The sequence below is a fragment of the Stenella coeruleoalba genome (assembly GCF_951394435.1).
Source record: "Stenella coeruleoalba genome assembly, chromosome: 9".
NCBI classification, from domain to species: domain Eukaryota; kingdom Metazoa; phylum Chordata; class Mammalia; order Artiodactyla; family Delphinidae; genus Stenella; species Stenella coeruleoalba.
In genome coordinates, this window is record NC_137155.1 from 21,340,683 (window position 1) to 21,365,236 (window position 24,554).

At 37.7% G+C, this 24,554-nt stretch overlaps 1 protein-coding gene across 10 annotated transcripts in view; it reads right to left on the reverse strand.

Moving 5' to 3' along the window:
* Nucleotides 1-24,554, reverse strand: part of MAGI2 (membrane associated guanylate kinase, WW and PDZ domain containing 2) — a 1,347,997-nt gene that overhangs the window by 621,592 nt on the left and 701,851 nt on the right. Inside the window, exon 1 of one of the 10 annotated variants that reach the window (XM_079931546.1) lies at nt 6,470-6,920. The exons of the other annotated variants lie outside the window; for them this stretch is intronic. The gene's annotated coding sequence lies outside the window, so the exon portion shown is untranslated. Of the gene's footprint in view, nt 1-6,469; nt 6,921-24,554 lie in introns of those variants that run through there. 10 annotated transcript variants of the gene reach the window in all.

Below are 24,554 nucleotides of genomic sequence, written 5' to 3' on the forward strand. Positions count from 1 at the left end.
CTAAGACGTTTTGCGACAGAAATTTGATACACTGAAGCTTTACACAAGTTTTACCCTGGGTGACCAGTCTCATGACTTCAGAAGTTCTGCAAGCTCATACTCTTACACATTTCCACGTTCTACGTAATGTGCTGTCAGGTCAGCCCCAATATGGTAATTAATTTCCTTTAACTGAAACATTCTGGTTCCATTAGGTAATCTTGAGTGCCTTGTTAAACTTCACTTCTGTTGGGTAGTGCCACTTGTTTTATTTCCCACAATGACTTTTTGAAAGAAACAATCTCTACCATTTCATGCCTGGTCCTTTTTCTTGGGAGTGTAAAAGTTGTGATCAAAAAGTAATAAGACACTTTTAAAAATTTTTGCATTTTTATAAGATACTTTTAACAAAACCATCAGAACTTGAACATGAAAATGAGTATTTACACCTTAGGAGACTATGCACTAGTTAATTTTTTTTTTTTTTTTTTTTTTTTTTTTTTACAATTCTACTTCGAGAATTGCTTTTAGAATCAGCGTCACCTTTTTGGAACATCCACTATCACGGCAAAATTTCAATGTCCCAGACTAAATTTTATTTGTGGAGACAGCAGTTAAAGTTTGTTTAGATTGAAATCTACTGAATTTTTTGGATTATAAATTAAAGAAGTTAATACCATCTGGTTCAAAACAGAGGTGTGACTAAAAATAATGAAACTATTTTCTTTGTGACTACTCCTGGCTATGGGAGTAATTAACAAAATAATTTTTTTTTCACAGCAGGTGGTAGCAACCCAGCTGTCAAATTATCCCTAGGTTATTAAAGCCCTGTGTTTTGGCATGGTCATCACTACTGTTATTGGCATAGAATTATACAGATGGGGACAGTGGTGTATGGGAAAAGGTTAGAGTCTGGATTGGAGTATGTGATTTAATTTCCCTAGTCCTAATATTCCTCATTTGTAAAATGGGAATAATAAAAGCCAACCATGTGAAAGTGCTGTGAGGATTACATGAGAAAATATAATAGTTTTAAATGCTTTATCTCAACACTTCTCACCTCCTAACATGCACAGGAATCTCCTTAGGATCTTATTAAGATGAAGTTTCTGATAAGTAGGTCTAAGCGTGGCCTAAGATTGTACATTTCTTTTTTTTTTTTTTTTTTTTTTTTTTTTTTTTTTTTTTTTGCGGGTCTCTCTCACTGTTGTGGCCTCTCCCGTTACGGAGCACAGGCTCCGGACGCACAGGCTCAGCGGCCATGTCTCACGGGCCCAGCCGCTCCGCGGCATGTGGGATCTTCCCGGACCGGGGCACGAACCCGTGTCCCCTGCATCGGCAGGCGGACTCTCAACCACTGTGCCACCAGGGAAGCCCTGATCGTGCATTTCTAACAAGCTCTCAGGTGATGCTGATGCTGCTAATCCACGGACAACACTTAGAGTTGGACGGCTTAGCCTGGCCTATGGTAGGTAAGTCAGTAACTCAATAAGGATTAAACGTCCTTCCTTCTTATATGTCACGCCTCCATCTTTGTTGCTTTAGGGGTTTGGATTTTGGTCAAAAACTATAACTACTAATACTCCTTCATGAGAGATCCTGGGTGTTATCACAAAGAAAGTGACTCAGAGTGCACATGCTAGAAAAAATAGGAGCCTCCATGTTTACGGACTTAATATATTCACCCAATAACATTTAAAAGGGACCTCGGTTCCTACTGTTTGAACTCCCATTCCAGGGGAGGGGCAGACAGGCATCTGGAGCTACAGGGCGAACCAAAGTCTCCCGTGGGAGTGGTCTCCAAAATCAAATATCTCATATGCCATTTCCATGGGAGTGGGGCAAAGAAAGCGACTGAAAACAAAAGAACTAAAACCAGGCAAAATAGGCTTTCAGGGTCAGGAGATTTAACCCGGAAATATCTCTTGAGTAAAAGGGGAGAGCCTTTAATGAAATACCTACAGGGAAGTGCACAGGCAGAGAAGAAGTTGTTTTCCTTAAGAAATTTATTTTATGAGCAGTTATAATGAGAATATATCTTTATCATTTCAAGTCAATAACAGTATTCAGCAGCAGTCTTTGTCTTCCCTTCACTAAGGATTGCTGCTGGCTATTAATCATTTCAAACACAATGAAAAGATAAAACCAATCTAGGTATATTGAAATAAAATTAAATCCTACTCAGCTCTAAATACTATTCTGTCTGAGGTGACATGATGATGTCTGGTTAACAAGCACAGTACACACACAGTCACTTTGTTTTTTTTCGTATCCAAACAAATAGTGTCACCTCATTCTGCCAAGCAGCTACTCAAAAACAATCAAGAAATAGATGTATTCTCAGTGGTGATTTAGGGACTTCTCGTGAGTAAGCTTTTAGCAATCCCTGACAAGGCACTTTCATCATATTTCATGAAGCTTGAAAAACACTCTATCATCTTTTAAGATTCTTAGTAGTATCTCTCACATCATATTACTTCAAATCAATCATTATATATCCTGGAAACAGCTCCTCCATGAGGCTTTGAAGTAGTTTTGATCCAGTAGTAGTATCCCTACCGTTATATAGACTAATAATGCAGACCTTGCAGAATCTTGTTGAACACTTTAAGTTGCTTTCAGATAATTCAAGCAACAACACAAAGCAAAAATAAAAACAGGCAGACACACACAGACATAAACTTTCTGCTTTGTCCTTGGCTCACACACACACACAAAAAATAGAAACAAAATAAAAATTTTTTTTCCTCCTAATTCCTTCATTGCCTACATTAACCTAAATCACTGGATATTCATCACTCCTCTATTTCAGCCTGCCCACTGTAGACACTCTGTGTGCTTTGTTTTTAACTCCGTTTCTGTTGAAATACAGTCTGGGTGTACTGAGTTATTATGGCTGATTCACTTTGTTGTACCACAGAAACTAACACAGCATTGTGAAGCAATTATACTCCAATAAAGATGTATAAAATAAATCAATCAATAAATAAAATGATTTCAAAATTAAATAAATAAAGTATAGCCAAAGATGACTTCTTGTTAAAAAACATCAATATTTATAATATACATCAGATTCTAAAGTCAACCAAAAGTCCGGGTTTTTTTATCTTTTGACATTTGCATAGATGAAATGACAAAAAAAGAGAGTACTTTTACAAACTAGATTAGCAGCCTTATTATTTTATTAAACTACCACTGGACATGAGTGTGTATATAAGCATTCTTACAGGACTATATTACTGGAATCCCAAACACAGAATGTTTAATTAATATACACATTGTTTTTGCAGTTTACTTTTGCAAAACAGATCATTCACAAATGTGTAGGGTGTTACCAGAAACCCAACCAAGTAAAATAACTCCCATTAATATGACCCTTTCAGTATTACAGATGTTCAAGAGTTGGGGTTCTACCTTAAAAATAAAATAGTTTATGTTTATTGTACTTAATTAGGATAAGATGATGACCTGAGGCACCGAGAAATCCTGAAATGCCCTGAAACAAGGTAATATTACAATAATTATGTATACTTTTAAGGTCAAGTATATCTTGAGTATGAGGATCCTTTTTAAACAGGTAATTTGTGGGAATTCCCTCGTGGTCCAATGGTTAGGACTCTGTGCTTCCCCCGCAGGGGGCACAGGTTCAATCCCTGGCTGGGGAACTAGGATCCCACAAGCTGTGAGGCCTGGCCAAAAATTTTTTAAAAATTAAAAAAAAAAAAACCTGGTAATTTATATAGAGAACATATTCCAGCTTTCTGGTAACCACTGCCCTGCTCTTAAATGTAAAAGTAGAGGACAAGACAACAAAGACCTCAGAACCTGAAAGAGAAGGAAAAAAAAAAAAAAAAAGCCCACCTGTGCTATGACTAGACCAGACACTAAACACTACTGGTTAAAGATTTTGCCAAGATAGGACCATCTGAAACATCAGAACGATATGCTCTATGAAATTTGTATATGTATATACTTCTTTACATGAGGAATATTTAGAAAAGTTATAGTTTATTTCATAGCAACTACAGACATTAAATACAAACTTTGGGTTGTCTTTATGAAATCTCTCTTTCGCCAAACAACTATTCAGTTGGATGAGCCAGTCATTATTTCAGGTAATGGAGAGATTCCTATCCTCAACCAGTGGGAGAGACAGGCAAGCAAATAGACATCTCTGAAGGTTAGTATCCAAAACCTTCCACATTTGAATTTCCCCTAGAGATCTCCAGTCTCAACTGATTTCTCAACATGGACTTCTTGCAACAATCAAACTAACAGGCATGCGCTTTTTTTTCTCATATTACTATTCCCATTCCTTTAATATCTATCACCTGACATACTCAGCCCTTCTTAGATTTTTAAAATATCTACCCAAATCCATCACCTCCTTTCAATTCTGTAAATGTTTATCCTGAGTTTGGCTCCACTCTTAGCCAACAGGTGCCATAATATTCATTCACTGATTCAATAATTCAGTCTCAATTAACTACCTTTTTGTTTACATAGTGTTTGACTCTTGGGTGGCAAATAATAAGACAAAAATTTGTTCACTGATATATCTTGGAGGATACAGAATGGTCAACGCAGCTCAGTCTCTGAATCTTACCCCATCTCCCGTCCATTCTCACTAGACTCTTAGCTCCTTGCAGTCTCCAAGTTTTCTTTTTATTCATCATTGTATGCCCAACATCTACCACCGAGCATGCTCAATAAATAGTTGTAAAATAAATGAGGAAGTACTAGATAATGACTATTGCTCCTCACAATGATAGCCTGAAAATTACAAGAAACTGTTGGGCTAAGAAAGCAAACTAACAGTTTTTCAGTAACAATGTCAAAACCAGAAAGAACTAATTGGTTAACAAATTTAATTGTCCAAAATTATCCTACATTTCTAGCATTAGGGTTAATACAAATTACTTTGCATATCAGCATTGAAGGGAAGAGCACAAACTCTTAGGCCACACTGTCCTAGTACAAATTCTGGCTTTGTCATTTCTTATCTGGGTGACCTTGGCAAGGTACTTAATTTTCTGTGTTTCAGTTTCTTCACCTGTAAACTGTCATAACAACATACTACCATTCTTAGTGTTCTTATGAGGATTCAATGGGATATTTGTAAGTTGCTTAAAATGATATCTGGCACATACTAAACACTCTATAATATTGTTAAATAAATATATAATATCAGCATCTCCCACTATGAGTCTTGAATAAACCTGGTCCCACAAGATGCTCTATGCAATTACATATCAGATAGGTTTGGGGAATACTGCATTTTCTGGAGAGTCAGAAAATTGGTAAATTCAAAGCTTTGAAAAGTTTTCTAGCCAAAAGAATCTTGTTTAAATGTATTTACACCAACACTTCCAAGTCTATTTCAGAACCCCTTTCCCCCTACAGAATAGACGTTACTATCCTATAGCACTTGTTCTGGTTAACACATTTCAGCAAATTCTAAATATGCACCCGTGGCTCCTTTGCTCTGTAGTCGTTTGTATATATTCATATTTGTGTTTGTATATACCTGCAATTACATGCATATATTTTGAGCCACTAGAATGAGGGTATGGATTTTGGTTTTACTATAATTTCTATTTATTCCTCTACTGTTCCCTTTCTCACTATTTTGCCACAACTATTTATACAGAGTTCCACATAAATGCCAAACATGCTGATTTAAATGTAACGTAAACTGTTATTTAAAACAATAAATTCAGGACTTGTGGTTTTAAAGGTGGCTGGTTTAACAACTCCAAACAAAGCCTCTGGCACACCCATAAAAACACCTTTCTGGTAGAAAAGGCTCAGAAAACCTCACAGCAGTATAAAAACCCAAGATGGATGGAAAACCTACTGGCAAAATAAGAAGTTTCATATCACTATAAAGACAATGGAGCTGAATTGGTGACCTACAACATACTTAAACTCAGCAAGGAGGGGGAACCTGAAGGGAAGTTTCCCTGCCTTTCTTCCCTATAGCTCAGTGCCCTGGCTTCTAAGAAAAGCAGATAACTGTCTCTTTATAGTACAGATTATACATCTGAAACAGCCTTCAGGGCAGCATCACTCAGAAGGCAATGAGGGGGCTTCCGGTAAAACGGCGGAAGAGTAAGACGCGGAGATCACCCTCCTCCCCACAGATACACCAGAAATACATCTACACGTGGAACAACTCCTACAGAACACCTACTGAACGCTGGCAGAAGACCTCAGACCTCCAAAAGGCAAGAAACTCCCCACGTACCTGGGTAAGGCAAAAGAAAAAAGAATAAACAGAGACAAAAGGATAGGGACGGGACCTGCACCAGTGGAAGGGAGCTGTGAAGAATAAAAGATTTCCACACACTAGGAAGCCCCTTCGCGGGCGGAGACTGTGGGTGGCGGAGGGAGAAAGCTTCGAAGACGCGGAGGAGTGCACAGCAACAGGGGTGCGGAGAACAAACCGGAGAGATTCCCGCACAAAGGATCAGGGCCGACCGGCACTCACCAGGCCAAGAGGCTTCTCTGTTCACCCGCCGGAGCGGGCGGGGCTGGGTGCTGAGGCTCGGGCTTCGGTCGGAGCTCCGGGAGAGGACTGGCTGCGAGAACACAGCCTGCAGGGGGTTAGTGCGCCACGGCTAGCCGGGAGGGATTCCGGGGAAAAGTCTGGAGCTGCCGAAGAGGCAAGAGACTTTTTCTTCCCTCTTTGTTTCCTGGTGCGCGAGGAGAGGGGATTAAGAGCGCCGCTTAAAGGAGCTCCAGAGACGGGCGCGAGCCGCGGCTAAAAGCGCAGACCCCAGAGACAGGCATGAGACGCTAAGGCTCCTGCTCCCGCCACCAAGAAGGCTGTGTGCGAGCACAGGTCACTATCCGCACCCCGCTTCCGGGGAGCCTGTGCAGCCCGCCACTGCCAGGGTCCCGGGATCCAGGGACAACTTCCCCGGAAGAACGCACGGCGCGCCTCAGGCTGGTGCAACGTCACGCCGGCCTCTGCCGCCGCAGGCCCGCCCCACACTCCGTGCCCCTCCCTCCCCGCCCCCCGCCCCCCGCCCTCCGCCCTCCGTGCCCCGCCCTCCCCACCCCGCCCTCCGTGCCCCTCCCTCCCCCCCCCCCCCCCCCGCCCCGGCCTGAGTGAGCCAGAGCCCCCGACTCAGCGGCTCCTTTAAACCCGTCCTGTCTGAGCAAAGAACAGAAGCCCTACCGCGACCTACACGCAGAGGCGGGGCCAAATCCAAAACTGAGCCCCTGGGAGCTGTGAGAACAAAGAATTGAAAGGGAAATCTCTCCCAGCAGCCTCAGAACCAGCGGATTAAAAGTTCCACAATCAACCTGATGTACCCTGCATCTGTGGAATACATGAATAGACAACGAATCATCCCAAATTAAGAAGGCAGGAGTCAGTGCTGTGCCTCTGAGGTGGGAAAGACAACTTCAGAGGACACTGGTCCACAAGAGACCTCCCAGCTCCACATAATATCAAACGGCAAAAATCTCCCAGAAATCTCCATCTCAACACCAGCACCCAGCTTCACTCAACGACCAGCAAGCTACAGTGCTGGACATCCTATGCCAAACAACTAGCAAGACAGGAACACAAACCCACACATTAGCAGAGAGGCTGCCTAAAATCATAGTAAGTCCACAGACACCCCAAAAGACACCACCAGACGTGGACCTGCCCACCAGAAACACAAGATTCAGCCTCATCCACCAGAACACACGCACTAGTCCCCTCCACCAGGAAGCCTACACAACCAACTGAACCAACCTTAGCCACTGGGGACAGACACCAAAAACAACAGGAACTATGAAACTGCAGCCTGCAAAAAGGAGACCCCAAACACAGTAAGATAAGCAAAATGAGAAAACAGAGAAACACACAGCAGATGAAGGAGCAAAGTAAAAACCCAGCAGACCAAACAAATGAAGAGGAAATAGGCAGTCTACCTGAAAAAGAATTCAGAGTAATGGTAGTAAAGATGATCCAAAATCTTGGAAATAGAAGAGACAAAATGCAAGAAACATTTAACAAGGACCTAGAAGAACTAAAGATGAAACAAGCAATGATGAACAACACAATAAATGAAATTAAAAATACTCTAGATGGGATCAGTAGCAGAATAACTGAGGCAGAAGAATGGATAAGTGACCTGGAAGATAAAATAGTGGAAATAACTGCTGCAGAGCAGAATAAAGAAAAAAGAATGAAAAGAACTGAGGACAGTCTCAGAGACCGCTGAGACAACATTAAACACACCAACATTCGAATTATAGGGGTTCCAGAAGAAGAAGAGAAAATATTTGAAGAGATTATAGTTGAAAACTTCCCTAATATGGGAAAGGAAATAGTTAATCGAGTCCAGGAAGCACAGAGGGTCCCATACAGGATAAATCCAAGGACAAATACGCCAAGACACATATTAATCAAACTATCAAATATTAAATACAAAGAAAACATATTAAAAGCAGCAAGGGAAAAACAACAAATAACACACAAGGGAATACCCATAAGGTTAACAGCTGACCTTTCAGGAGAAACTCTGCAAGCCAGAAGGAAGTGGCAGGACTTATTTAAAGTGATGAAGGAGAAAAAGCTGCAACCAAGATTACTCTACCCAGCAAGGATCTCATTCAGATTTGATGGAGAAATTAAAACCTTTACAGACAAGCAAAAGCTGAGAGAGTTCAGCACGACCAAACCAGATTTACAATAACTGCTAAAGGAAGTTCTCTAGACAAGAAACACAAGAGAAGGAAAAGACCTACAATAACGAACCCAAAACAATTAAGAAAATGGGAATAGGAACATACATATTGATACTTGCCTTAAATGTAAATGGACTAAACGCTCCCACCAAAAGACACAGATTGGCTGAATGGATACAAAAACAAGACCCATATATATGCTGTCTACAAGAGACCCATTTCAGACCTAGAGACACATACAGATGAAAGTAAGGGGATGGAAAAAGATATTTCATACAAATGGAAACCAAAAGAAAGCTGGAGTAGCAATTCTCATATCAGACAAAATAGACTTTAAAATAAAGACTATTACAAGAGACAAAGAAGGACACTGCATAATGATCAAGAGATCGATCCAAGAAGAAGATATAACAATTGTAAATATTTATGCACCCAACATAGGAGCACCTCAATACATAAGACAAATACTAACAGCCATAAAAGGGGAAATGGACAGTAATACATTCATAGTAGTGGACTTTAACACCCCACTTTCACCAATGGACAGAGTATTCAAAATGAAAATAAATAAGGAAACACAAGCTTTAAATGATAAATTAAACAAGATGGACTAAATTGATATTTATAGGACATTCCATCCAAAAACAACAGAATACACATTTTTCTCAAGTGCTCATGGAACATTCTCCAGGATAGATCATATCTTGGGTCACAAATCAAGCCTTGGTAAATTTAAAAAAATTGAAATTGTATCAAGTATCTTTTCTGACCACAATGCTATGAGACTAGATATCAATCACAGGAAAAGATCTGTAAAAAATACAAACACATAGAGGCTAAACAATACACTACTTAGTAACGAAGTGATCACTAAAGAAATCAAAGAGGAAATAAAAAAATACCTAGAAACAAATGACAATGGAGACACGATGACCCAAAATCTATGGGATGCAGCAAAAGCAGTTCTAAGAGGGAAGTTTATAGCAAAACAATCCTACCTTAAGAAACAGGAAACATCTCGAATAAACAACCTAACCTTGCACCTAAAGCAATTAGAGAAAGAAGAACAGAACCCCAGAGTTAGCAGAAGGAAAGAAATCATAAAAATCAGATACAAAATAAATGAAAAAGAAATGAAGGAAACGATAGCAAAGATCAATAAAACTAAAAGTTTGTTCTTTGAGAAGATAAACAAAATTGATATACCATTAGCCAGACTCATCAAGATAAAAAGGGAGAAGACTCAAATCAATAGACTTAGAAATGAAAAAGGAGACGTAACAACTGACACTGAAGAAATACAAAAGATAATGAGAGATTACTACAAGCAACTCTATGCCAATAAAATGGACAACCTGGAAGAAATGGACAAATTCTTAGAAAGGTATAACCTGCCACGACTGAATCAGGAAGGAATAGAAAATATGAACAGACCAATCACAAGCACTGAAATTGAAATTGTGATTAAAAATCTTCCAGCAAACAAAAGCCCAGGACCAGATAGCTTAACAGGCGAATTCTATCAAACATTTAGAGAAGAGCTAACACCTATCCTTCTCAAACTCTTCCAAAATATAGCAGAGGGAGGAACACTCCCAAACTCATTCTACGACGCCAACATCACCCTGATACCAAAACCAGACAAGGATGTCACAAAGAAAGAAAACTACAGGCCAATATCACTGATGAACATAGATGCAAAAATCCTCAACAAAACACTAGCAAACAGAATCCAACAGCACATTAAACAGATCATACACCACGATCAAGTGGGGTTTATTCCAGGAATGCAAGGATTCTTCAATATATGCAAATCAGTCAATGTGATATACCATATTGACAAATTAAAGGAGAAAAACAATATGATCATCTCGACTGATGCAAAAAAAGCTTTTGACAAAATTCAACACCAATTTATGATAAAAACCCTGCAGAAAGTAGGCATAGAGGGAACTTTTCTCAACATAATAAAGGCCATATATGACAAACCCACAGCCAACATCGTGCTCAATGGTGAAAAACTGAAAGTATTTCCACTAAGATCAGGAACAAGACAAGGTTGCCCACTCTCACCACTCCTATTGAACATAGTTTTGTTAGTTTTAGCCACAGCAATCAGAAAAGAAAAGGAAATAAAAGGAATCCAAATCGGAAAAGAAGAAGTAAAGCTGTCACTCTTTGCAGATGACATGATACTATACATAGAGAATCCTAAAGATGCTACCAGAAAACTACTAGAGCTAATCAATTAATTTGGTAAAGTAGCAGGATACAAAATAATGCACAGAAATCTCCTGCATTCCTATACACTAATGATGAAAAATCTGAAAGTGAAATCAAGAAAACACTCCCATTTACCAGTGCAACAAAAAGAATAAAATACCTAGGAATAAACCTACCTAAGGAGACAAAAGACCTGTATGCAGAAATTTATAACACACTGATGAAAGAAATTAAAGATGATACAAATAGATGGAAAGATATACCATGTTCTTGGATTGGAAGAATCAACATTGTGAAAATGACTCTACTACCCAAATCAATATACAGATTCAATGCAATCCCTGTCAAACTACCACTGGCATTTTTCACAGAACTAGAACAAAAATTTTCACAATTTGTATGGAAACAGAAAAGACCCCAAATAGCCAAAGCAATCTTGTGAACGAAAAATGGAGCTGGAGGAATCAGGCTCCCTGACTTCAGACTATACTACAAAGCTACAGTAATCAAGACAGTATGGTACTGGCACAAAAACAGAAAGATCAATGGAACAGGATAGAAAGCCCAGAGATAACCCCACGCACATACTGTCACCTTATCTTTGATAAAGGAGCAGGAATATACAGTGGAGAAAGGACAGCCTCTTCAGTAAGTGGTGCTGGGAAAACTGGACAGGTACATGTAAAAGTATGAGATTAGATCACTCCCTAATACCATACACAAAAATAAGCTCAAAATGGATTAAAGACCTAAATCTAAGGCTAGAAACTATCAAACTCTTAGAGGAAAACATAGGCAGAACACTCTATGACATATATCACAGCAAGATTCTTTCCGACCCACCTCCTAGAGAAATGGAAATAAAAACATAAATAAACAAATGGGACCTAATGAAACTTAAAAGCTTTTGCACAGCAAAGGAATCCATAAACAAGACCAAAAGACAACCCTCAGAATGGGAGAAAATATTTGCAAATGAAGCAACTGACAAAGGATTAATCTCCAAAATTTATAAGCAGCTCATGCAGCTCAATAACAAAAAAACAAATAACCCAATCCAAAACTGGGCAGAAGACCTAAATAGACATTTCTCCAAAGAAGATATACAGACTGCCAACAAACACATGAAAGAATGCTCAACATCATTAATCATTAGAGAAATGCAAATCAAAACTACAATGAGATAGCATCTCACACAGTCAGAATAGCCATCATCAAAAAATCTAGAAACAATAAATGCTGGAGAGGGTGTGGAGAAAAGAGAACCATCTTGCACTGTTGGTGAGAATGTAATTTGATACAGCCACTGTTGAGAACAGTATGGAGGTTCCTTAAAAAACTAACAATAGAACTACCATACGACCCAGCAATCCCACTACTGGGCATATACCCTGAGAAAAGCATAATTCAAAAATAATCATGTACCAAAATGTTCACTGCAGTTCTATTTACAATAGCCCGGAGATGGAAACAATCTAAGTGTCCATCATCGGATGAATGGATAAAGAACATGTGGCACATATATACAATGGAATATTACTCAGCCATAAAAAGAAATGAAATTGAGCTATATGTAATGTGGTGGATAGACCTAGACTCTGTCATACAGAGTGAAGTAAGTCAGAAAGAGAAAGACAAATACCATATGCTAACACATATATATGGAATTTAAGAAAAAAAAAATGTCATGAAGAACCTAGGGGTAAGACAGGAATAAAGACACAGACCTTCTAGAGAATGGGCTTGAGGATATGGGGAGGGGGAATGGTAAGCTGTGACAAAGCAGAAGAGAGGCATGGACATATATACACTACCAAACGTAAGGTAGATAGCTAGTGGGAAGCAGCTGCATAGCACAGGGAGATCAGCTCGGTGCTTTGTGACCGCCTGGAGGGGTGGGATGGGGAGGGTGGGAGGGAGGGAGACGCAAGAGGGAAGAGATATGGGAACATATGTATATGTATAACTGATTCACTTTGTTATAAAGCAGAAACTAACACACCACTGTAAAGCAATTATACTCCAATAAAAATGTAAAAAAAAAAAAAGGCAATGAGCAGTAAGTATGCCCCTCCTTCCACATATAGACCCCAATATATACTGATACTTAAATACAGTAAAAGGAACACAAATATGCCCAACTGATGTTTGGTTCAGGGACAAGTGCAATTAAATGGAAGAAAGATAGCTTTTTCAACAAATGATGCTTGAGCAACAGGATATCCATAGGCAATAAATAAATCAACAATAAATTTAAAAAATGAACCTAGACCTAAACCTCACATGTTTTACAAAAATTAACTCAAAATGGATTACAGACAAATATAAAATGTAAAACTATAAAGTATAAACCTTTTAGAAGAAAACAGAGGAGAAAATCTTTGAGATCTAGGGGTAGCCAAAGAATTCTTAGACTTGGCACCAAAAGCACAACACATAGAAGGAAAACATGATAAACTGAACTTCAAAAATTTAGAAATATTTGCTCTGTGAAAGACCCTATTAAGAACATGAAAAGACAAAGTACAGACTGAGAAAATATTTGCAAACCATGTATGTGACAAAGGACTAACTTCTAGAATAAGAAAGAACCCAAAATCAACAGTAAAAAACAAACAATTCAATTATAAAATGGGCAACTGATAGAGACATTTTACCAATAAAAAAAAAATGCAGATGGCAAATAAGCACATGAAAAGATGTTCAGAATCATTAGCCATTACACAAATGCAAACTAATACCACCATGAGATATCACTACGTTTAATACCTACCACAATGGCTAAAAGGAAACATAATGAAAACACAAAATTGTGGCAAGGGTGCTGACAAACTCTGTAACTTATAGAATTGGTGGTGGGATGTAAAATGGTACAGCCACTCTGGAAAATAACCTGGCAGTTTCTTTAAAAACCGAACATACAACTACCATACAACCCAGCAATTGTAATCCTGGGCATTTACCCCAGAGAAGTGAAAAACTGTGTTCACTCAAAAGCTGGCACATGAATGTTTATAGCACTTGATGTGTAACAGCCCCAAATTAAAAACCCGTGTCTGTCCTTCAACAGTGAATGGTTCAACAAACTATGGTATATCCATACCATGAAATACTAATTAGCAATGAAAAGGAACAAGCTACTAAAGCATTCAACAGATTGCATCAACTACCAGAGAACTATGCTGAGTGAAAAAAGCCAATCCTAAAAGGTTTTATAGTGAATGATTCCATTTATATAACATTCTTGAAATGATAAAATTACAGAAATGGAGAACAGATTACTGGCTGTCAAAGGGGGATTAAGTGAGAGGGCAATGTTGTGGCTCCAAAAGGGATCTTTGTGGTTAAGGAAATGTCTGTATCTTGACTCTGCCAATATTCATATCCTGGTTATGATGTTGCACTACCTTTTCACAAGATGTTACCTTTGTGGGAATAAGGTAAATTCAATCTCTATGTATTACATCTTAGAATTGCATGTGAATCTACAATTATCTCAGAATAAAAAGTTAATTGCAAAAAAATGTTAACTGAATGGCATATTCAACAACCACTTTATTATTTTCATTTGTGGCAAGTGTACCTCTTCAATATGCTAATATTGACATATCTTAAAACAATATTATTTTAAGAAAACAGAAATTATCCCTGAACTCATTTGAACTGGTTATTTAATAGTGATTCTCATGAAAAGATCAACTTGATTCACAGAAGATTTTAAAAAGAAAATGACTAATACCAGAGAAAACAGAGAGCTAAAAGCTCAATTAAATATTAAATAACGTTCACAGAAGACTGTGGATTCAAAAGTAGGCAACCATTTCAAACAGAAGAAAAGAAAAAAAATGAAAGAAAACTGCTTAAGTAGCAATGAAAAAATAATAGGCACAAATGACATGACAGTAATTTGGAGCTTTTTTTTTTTTTCAAAACTCTCCTAAGTAAAACGAATGTATTCAATTTCCAAATGTTGGATGAACTTGAATAGTCTGGGTATCTAGGACATTTTTCCATGTTAACCTTACTTATAATATGTTAATATACTATTCTTTCCATCCTCCACTGTAATTTAATCTCTCATCATGAGAATATATGCAGACATATATTTTTTGAAAATATCCACTACTTCCATTTTCCAATTGCCTGCTCATTCTTTTCTACCTATCTGAGTTCTAAATAACTGAGTTCAGCGTTTATTCAAGTAGCATTCTCAGAGGGCACCAATGATTTGCAAATTTAACACCCAAAGGTGCTGACACTCATTTCCTGAGACTCATTTCCTTTGGCCTCTGTGACAGTGTCCACTCCTGTCTTTCTTCTACAGTTTCTACTTCTCTGTCTCACTCACTGGACCTTCTTCCTTCTCCCTCTCAATAGCAACGGTAACAATATTTGGGAAGCACTTTACACGTTATTTTTCACATACATTATTTCATTTGATTTTAAGATAGTAAAAAGGAGACACGGGTTAAGTAATTTACCCAGAATTATACTGAGTCAAGTAAATCCTGTCCCTCACCTCTTTTATTATTATTTCTGTTCTTCCGTCAATGTTAACTACCTTTGTGGCTTTTGGGACCACCTTTATGGAGACATCATTAAACTATATTGATAATACAGTTACTTCATTTGTAACATAGATGATACAGATATGTTCCCAAGTTTTTTGCTGAAGTTGGAACTGTGGTTGTAAGTCATAACTGAGATGACCATAAACGATTTCCGAATAGAAACTGAGGCTTCACTTCATGGAGGTTTCACTGTTAAATAAGTAATTAAGAGACCCTATAACAAGTACTATGTTTAAAGAGTACTACTTAATAAACTGATTCAGTGGTTTGAGTTAACTGATTTAATGGAAGGAAAGTGTTAACACTATTACCAACAGAAGCAGTGAGGAACAAATACAGAAAGCAAAAGCCTCAATGTTTCCAAAAGTTACATAAATGTGAATGAACCATACAGTTCACTTAAAACTTCCTAAGTATCACGGCTAATTTCCCTTTTAGTGGTTATTACATGATATTTTGGTGGTTATTACATGAATTTCTCCTGATATTCTTCAGGTTTCTTTCAAAATGGCTACAAACTTTATCATAGCAAAGCTACCAACAGCTCACACAATAGATACATTTCAATGTTTACTTGACATTTTCATGGAGCTAACGTGGCAGGAATAATCAGGTGCTACTGTAGGGTAAGCAGTACATTTCAGGGGTTATATTTCACAGCCTTTCAGTTTGTAACACATGGAGAATAAAATATGCAAAGGCTACCTGAGAGTGTCTATTTAACTACTGAGTTTACCTGTCCATTGTCCCTCATTCCAACTATGAATATCGATATATTATTGAGAAACCACACTCATATACCCATTATATGTGTAGGTACACATGTTGATAGACATACAGACACACACCAACCAGCCATTCTTACTTTCTGTCTTCATCAGTAGTTACCAACATCTAGTATGCAGCACGAACATTTAATTTAATTTAATGAAATCTTCATTCTCCGATTTCCTTTTTGTCGTTGCCTGTATGCAAACTTTATAAAATTACATATTGATGAATATAAATTATACAATTGAATTTTTAAAGTGGACATAATAATGAAAACATTTTCCATACTGTTAGCAGTACTGTCACTGCATATGTATCAATTTTATTTTATTTTTTAACATCTTTATTGGAGCATAATTGCTATACAATGTTGCATGAGATTTTGCTGTATAACAAAGTGAATCAGCTATATGTATACATATATCCCCATACCCCCTCCCTCTTGCGTCTCCCTCCCACGCCCTAGGTGGACACAAACCACCAAGATGATCTCCCCATGCAATGCAGCTGTGTCCCACTAGTTATCTATTTTACATTTAGTAGTGTATATATGTCAGTGCTACTCTCTCACTTCGTCTCAGCTTACCCTACCCCCTCCCCGTGTCCTCAAGTCTATTCTCTACATCTGCGTCTTTATTCCTGTCCTGGCCTTGGTTCATCAGAATCATTTTTTTCTTTTAGATTCCATATATATGTGTTAGCATATGGTATTTGTTCTGCTCTTTCTGACTTACTTCATTCTATATGACAGACCCTAGGTCCATCCACCTCACTACAAATAACGAAATTGTATTTCTTTTATGGCTGAATAATATTCCATTGTATATATGTGCTGCATTTCTTTATCCATTCATCTGTCAATGATGGTTGTTTCCATGTCCTGGCTATTGTAAATAGTGCTGAAGTGAACACTGTGGTACATGACTCTCTTTGAATTATGGTCTTATCAGGGTATGTGCCCAGTAGTGGGATTGCTGAGTCATATGGTAGTTCTATTTTTAGTTTTTTAAGGAACCTCTATGCTGTTCTCCATAGTGGCTGTATCAATTTATATTCCCAGCAACAATGCGAGAGGGTTCCCTTTTTTCCACACACTCTGGAGCACTTATTGTTTGCAGACTTTTTGATGATGGCCATTGTGACCGGTGTGAGGTGATACCTCACTGTAGTTTTGATTTGCACTTCTCTAATGATTAGTGATGTTGAGCATCCTTTCAGGTGTTTGTTGGCAATCTGTATATCTTCTTTGGAGAAATGCCTATTTAGATCTTCTGTGCAATTTTGGATTGGGTTGTTTGTGCTTTTGTTATTGAGCCACATGAGCTACTTGTATATTTTGGAGATTAATCCTTCATCAGTTGCTTTGTTTGCAAATATTTTCTCCCATTCTGAGGGTTGTCTTTTAGTCTTGTTTATGGTTTCCTTTGCCGTGCAAAAGCTTTTAAGTCTCATTAGGTCCCATTTGTTTATTTATGTTTTTATTTCCATTTCTCTAGGAGGTGGGTCAAAAATGATATTGCTGTGATTTATGTCAAAGAGTGTTCTGCCTATGTTTTCCTCTAAGAGTTTCATAGTGTCAGACCTTACATTTAAGTTTCTAATCCATTTTTAGTTTATTTTGTGTATGGTGTTACGGAGTGTTCTAATTTCATTCTTGTACGTGTAGCTGTCTAGTTTTCCCAGCACCACTTACTGAAGAGGCTGTCTTTTCTCCATTGTATATCCTTGCCTCCATTATCAAAGATAAGGTGACCATATGTGTGTGGGTTTATCTCTGGGCTTTCTACGCAGTTCCATTGATCTATATTTCTGTTTTTGTGCCAGTGCCATACTGTCTTGATTTACTGTAGCTTTGTAGTATAGTCTGAAGTCAGTGAGCCTGATTCTTCCAGTTCCATTTTTCTTTCTCAAGATTTCTCAAGATTATTCCTGGACTTTTGTGTTTCCATACAAATTGTGAATTTTTTTGTTCTAGTTCTGTAAAAAAATGCCACTGGTAATTTTATAGGGATTGCACTGAATCTGTAGATTGCGTTGGGTAGTATAGTCATTTTCACAATGTTGATTCTTCCTATCCAAGAACATGGTATATCTCTCCATCTGTCTGTATCATCTTTAGTTTCTTTCATCAGTGTCTTACAATAAGTTTCTGCATACAGGTGTTTTGTCTCCTTAGGTAGGTTTATTCCTAGGTGTTTTATTCTTTATGTGGAAATGGTAAATGGGAGTGTTTCCTTAATTTCTCTTCAGATTTTTCATCATTAGTGTATAGGCATACAAGACATTTCTGTGCATTAATTTTGTATCCTGCTACTTTACCAAATTCATTGATTAGCTCTAGTAGTTTTCTGGTAGCATCTTTAGGATTCTCTATATATAGTATCATGTCATCTACAAACAGTGACAGCTTTACTTCTTCTTTTCTGATTGGATTCCTTTTATTTCTTTTTCTCTCTGATTGTTGTGGCTAAAACTTCCAAAACTATGTTGAGTAATAGTGGAGAGAGTGGGCACCCTTGTCTTGCTCCTTATTTTAGAGGAAATGGTTTCAGTTTTTCACCATTGAGGATGACATTGGCTGTGGGTTTGTCATATATGTCCTTTATTATGTTGAGTTAAGTTCACTCTGTGCCCACTTTCTGGAGCGTTTTTGTCATAAATGGGTGTTGAATTTTGTAGAAAGCATTTTCTGCATCTTGAGATGATCATATGGTTTTTATACTTCAGTTTGTTAATATGGTGTATCACATTGATTGATTTGTGTACATTGAAGAATCCTTGCATTTCTGGGATAAACCCCACTTGATCATGGTGTATGATCCTTTTAATGTGCTGCTGGATTCTGTTTGCTACTATTTTGTTGAGGATTTTTGCATCTATATTCATCAGTGATCATGGCCTGTAGTTTCCTTTCTTTATGACATCTCTGTCTGGTTTTTGTATCAGGGTGATGGTGGCCTCATAGAATGAGTTTTCAAGAATTCCTCCCTCTGCTATATTTTGGAAGAGTGTGAGAAGGATAGGTTTTAGCTCTTCTTTAAATGTTTGATAGAATTCGCCTGTGAAGCCATCTGGTCCTGGGCTTTTGTTTGTTTGAAGATTTTTAATCACAGTTTGAATCTCAGTGGTTGTGATTCATCTGCTTATATTTTCTGTTTCTTCCTGCTTCAGTCTCAGAAGGTTGTGCTTCTCTAAGAATTTATCCATTTCTTCCAGGTTGTCCATTTTATTGGCATAGAGTTGCCTGTAGTAATCCCAAATGATTCTTTGTATTTCTGAAATGTCAATTGTTACTTCTCCTGTTTCATTTCTAATTCTGTTGATTTGAGTCTTCTCCCCTTTTTTCTTGATGAGTCTAGCTAGTGGTTTATCAATTTTGTTTATCTTCTCAGAGAACCAGCTTTTAGTTTTATTGATCTTTGCTACTGTTTCCTTCATTTCTTTTTTATTTATTTCTGATCTGATCTTTATGATTTCTTTCCTTCTGCTAACTTTGGGATTTTTTGGTTCTTCTTTTTCTAATTGCTTTAGATATAAGGTTACGTTGTTTATCTGAGATGTTTCTTGTTTCTTGAGGTAGGACTGTATTGCTATAAACTTCCCTCTTAGAACTGCTTTTGCTGCATACCATAGGTTTTCGGTGATCCTGTTTTCATTGTCATTTGTTTCTAGGTATTTTTTTGATTTCTTCTTTGATCTCTTCAGTGATCTCTTGGTTATTTAGTACCGGATTGTTTAGCCTCCATGTGTTTGTATTTTTTAGAGTTTTTTTATTCCTGTAATTGATATCTAGTGTCATAGCGTTGTGGTCGGAAACAACAGATTGAAATCCATTGATATGATTTCAATTTTCTTAAATTTGTCAAGGCTTGAAATGTGACCCAGGATATGATCTATCCTGGATAATGTTCCATGGGCATCTGAGAAGAAAGTGTGTTCTGTAGTTTTTGGATGGAATGTCCGATAAATATCAATTAAGTCCATCATGTTAATGTGTTATTTAAAGCTTGTGTTTCCTTATATATTTTCATTTTGGATGATCTGTCCATTAGTGAAAGTGGGGTGCTAAAGTGCCCCACTATGATTGTGTTACTATCGATTTCCCCTTTTATGGCTGCTAGCATTTGCCTTATCTATTGAGATACTCCTATGTTGGGTGCATAAATATATACAATTGTTATATCTTCTTCCTGGATTGATCCCTTGATCATTATGTAGGGTGCTTCTTTGTCTCTTGTAATAGTCTTTATTTTAAAGTCTACTTTCTCTGATAGGAGTATCACTACTCCAGCTTTCTTTTCATTTCCATTTGCATGAAATATCTTTTTCCATCCCCTCACTTTCAATCTGTATGTGTCCCTAGGTCTGAAGTGGGTCTTTTGTAGACAGCATATAAATGGGACTTGTTTTTGTATCCATTCAGCCAGTCTGTGTCTTTTGGTTGGAGCATTTAATCCACTTACATTTAAGGTAAGTATCGATATGTATGTTCCTATTAACATTTTCTTAATTGTTTTGGGTTTGTTTTTTGTAGGTCTTTTCCTTGTGTTTCCTGCCTAGAGAAGTTCCTTTAACATTTGTCATAAAGCTGTTTTGGTAGTGTTGAATTCTCTTAATTTTTGCTTGTCTGTAAAGGTTTTAATTTCTCTGAAGAATCTGAATGAGATCCTTGCTGGGTAGAATAATCTTAGTTGTAGGTTTTTCCCTGTTATCAGTTTAAATATGTCCTGCCACTCCCTTCTGTCTTACGGAGCTTCTGCTGATAGATCAGCTGTTAACTTTATGGGGATTCCCTTTTATGTTATTTTTCCCTTGCTGCTTTTAATAATTTTTTTTGTATTTAATTTTTGATTTTTTTTTTTTTTTTTGCAGTACACAGGCCTCTCAGTGTTGTGGCCTCTCCCATTGCAGAGCACAGGCTCCGGACGCGCAGGCTCAGCTGCCATGGCTCACGGGCCCAGCCGCTCCACGGCATGTGGGATCTTCCTGGACCGGGGCATGAACCCGTGTCCCCTGCATTGGCTGGTGTACTCTCAACCACTGTGCCACCAGGGAAGCCCTAATTTTTGATAGTTTGATTAATATGTTTCTTGACATGTTTCTCCATGGATTTATCCTGTATGGGACTCTCTTCACTTCCTGGACTTGATTATTTCCTTTCTCACGTTAGGGAAGTTTTCAACTATAATCTCTTCAAATACTTTCTCAGTCCCTTTCTTTTTCTCTTCTTCTTCTGGGACCCTTATAATTCGAATGTTGGTGCATTTAATGTTGTCCCAGAGGTCTCTGAGACTGTCCTCAATTCTTGTTTTCTTTTTTCTTTATTCTGCTCTGTGGTAGTTATTTCCACTATTTTATCTTGCAGTTCACTTCTCCGTTCTTCTGCCTCAGTTATTGTGCAATTGATCCCTTCTAGATAATTTTTAATTTCCTTTATTGTGTAGTTCATCTTTGTTTGTTTGCTCTTTAGTTCTTCTAGGTCCTTGTTAAATGTTTCTTGTATTTTCTCCATTGTATTTCCAAGATTTTAGATCATCTTTATTATCATTACTCTGAATTGTTTTTCAGGTAGACTGCCTATTTCCTCTTCAATTGTTTGGTCTGGTGGGTGTTTACCTTGCTCCTTCCTCTGCTGCATATTTCTCTGTCTTCCCATTTTGCCCAACTTACTGTGTTTGGGGTCTTGTTTTCACAGGCTACAGGTTCGTTGTTCCCGTTGTTTTTGGTGTCAGCCCAGTGGGTAAGGTTGCTTCAATGGGTTGTGTAGGCTTCCTGGTGGAGTGGACTGGTGCCTGTGTTCTTGTGGGTGGGGCTGGATCTTGTTTTTCTCTTGGGCAGGTCTGCATCTGGTGGTGTGTTTTGGGGTGTCTGTGAAAGTATGATTTTAGGCAGCTTCTCTGCTAATGGGTGGGGTTGTGTTCCTGCCTTGAGAGTTGTTTGGCATGGGGTGTCCAGCACTAGAGCTTGCTGGCCATTAGGTGGAGCTGGGTCTTAGCATTGAGATGGAGGTCTCTGGGAGACCTCTCGCTGATTGATATTACGTGGCACCAGGAGCTCTCTGGTGGTCCAATATCCTAAACTCAGCTTTCCCACCTCAGAGGCTCAGGCCTGACACCAGGCCAGAGCAGCAAGACACTGTCAGCCACACAGCTGCCTTGAGTCACACGTACTGTGTCCAGATGGTCTCAACACCACAGTGCTCTCTCAGGGCTGCCTCCTTGAAGTAGCTCCCACTGTGGAAACTGGGTAAAATGCACATCTCAACGATCCAATTTTATTTTAGACATGCATCCATAATTTAAAGGAGCTTTATTTTCAGAGATAATTCTGAGATAAAGTTTTATGTACTCGTTTTTCTCTAACTTTGAATACTTTACTTGGTATAAATATTAAGAATGAGATTAATATTTTTAATTATCTTGAAATGATACATGCACCATGAAAAAAACAAAAAAACAGAAAAACAAATGTTATCCTTCTGGGGACTCTAGGAGTGAATCTACTTCCTCACTTTATCAGCTTCTGGTGGCTGCCTGCATTCCTGGCTCATGGTTCCCAATCCATTTTTAAAGCCAGCAGTGTCACATCTTCAATTGTGTCTCTAACTGACTTTCCTGCCTCCCTATTTCATTTATAAGGACCCTTGTGACAGCAGATAATCCCACCTAGATAATCCAGGATAATTCCCCCATTTTGAGGTTAGCTGATTAGCAAATTTGACTCCATCTGCAGCCTTCATTCCCCTCTGCTGTGCAACTTAACATATTCACACTTAGACATGCATTCTTTATGTGGCTATTATTCTGCCTATCATGCTCAGAAGGGAGAGGAACCCAGTATCAGTAGTGAATTTTATCTGCCTACTATAAAGAAGTGATGGTCCTTTTCTTGTCAGTTCTTTTAAGGACAGTTCCTTTAATTACTGGAAGAGGAGAGATAATGCCAGTGAATTAAAAACATCATGTTTTGAAGCTTTTCTTCACAGACTGATTCTTTGAGAAGTTTCATGTAAATAGTTTAAAAGCAATATTTACCTACTGTGATTACTAAAATCTACATATACTCTTAAGGGTTGCAAATTATGAACTTTCACAATACTCTGTAATCATCTTCTGTTTTATGTATGCCTTACTATACCTTAATGTACTTGGCAGTAATGATGTTGCTACTCATTGAGGGGAGAAATAAGCATATATATTGGGTTGGCCAAAAAGTTCGTTTGGGTTTTTCCGTAAGCCATTTCAGAAAATCCTGAACGAACTTTTTGGCCAGCCCAGTATATATGTATGTAAAATTGAATCACTTTGCCGTAGATCTGAAATTATCACAACATTGTAAATCAGCTATATTTCAATAAAAGTTAACAACAAAAAAAAGAAAATCCTGGGCAGGCACAAAGTGTACTATTGGCACAGATCTCTAATAAAACTGACTTGGCTTCCAAAACAAACAAAAAACTTTAACTCTGCATTGTTAGTGTTAGTGCCCTGATTTCTACATTTTTTTAAACTAAAATGAAAATGCTAAGATATGTTAACATTTTTTTATTCTACGTTATTTTTTCTAACACTTGTCAATAAATGCTTAAGAAAATAAGTGTATACAGGCAGCTTCTAAGGAAAAGAAAAGTGTATTGCTTTAAGCCACGATTAACACTTAAAGCAATTTTTATTTAAAGTAATTTTTTACAATTTTAAGAATATTACAGTCTCATAATGAAAATATTAAGAGGAATATGGTCTCCTATGATTTACTCTTCCATATTCTTTCTATGAATATAATTTGATATTTTGATACAATCAAATTATATGTAAATTTCTCTGAAGCATACAGTGTCTTCAAGTGCATGATTTTGATCACTGCACACTACTAATATATCCTACTTTATTTAATCATTTTCCTATTAGTATACATTTCAGCGTAGACTAAAATGTTTCAGCTTTTATCATGCTGCAACAAACAGGGTCAAATTTTTGCCCATATTTGTGACTATTTCCTTAAATTCCTAGAAGTGACATTACTGATTATAAACAGTTTTAAGACTCTTGATATATAGTATCAAATTATTTTCAAAAAGCTGTATTAAAGCTTGAAAAAAAATTTTCAAATATAAAGTAAAAGCACTACTTGGAATGTGTCGCAAATATCCATCCGGCTTTATACTTATGTGGGATAGTTACTCTTTAACAGTGGATAACAACATCTAGAAATGGGAAAGAAGTCACAGGCAGCAAAGCAGGGAAAGTAGGTAGGTGAGGCCGAGGGTGAAGAAATAATACAAGCTCTATTAATATACAACATTCTTTGCCTGGCTGTACATTG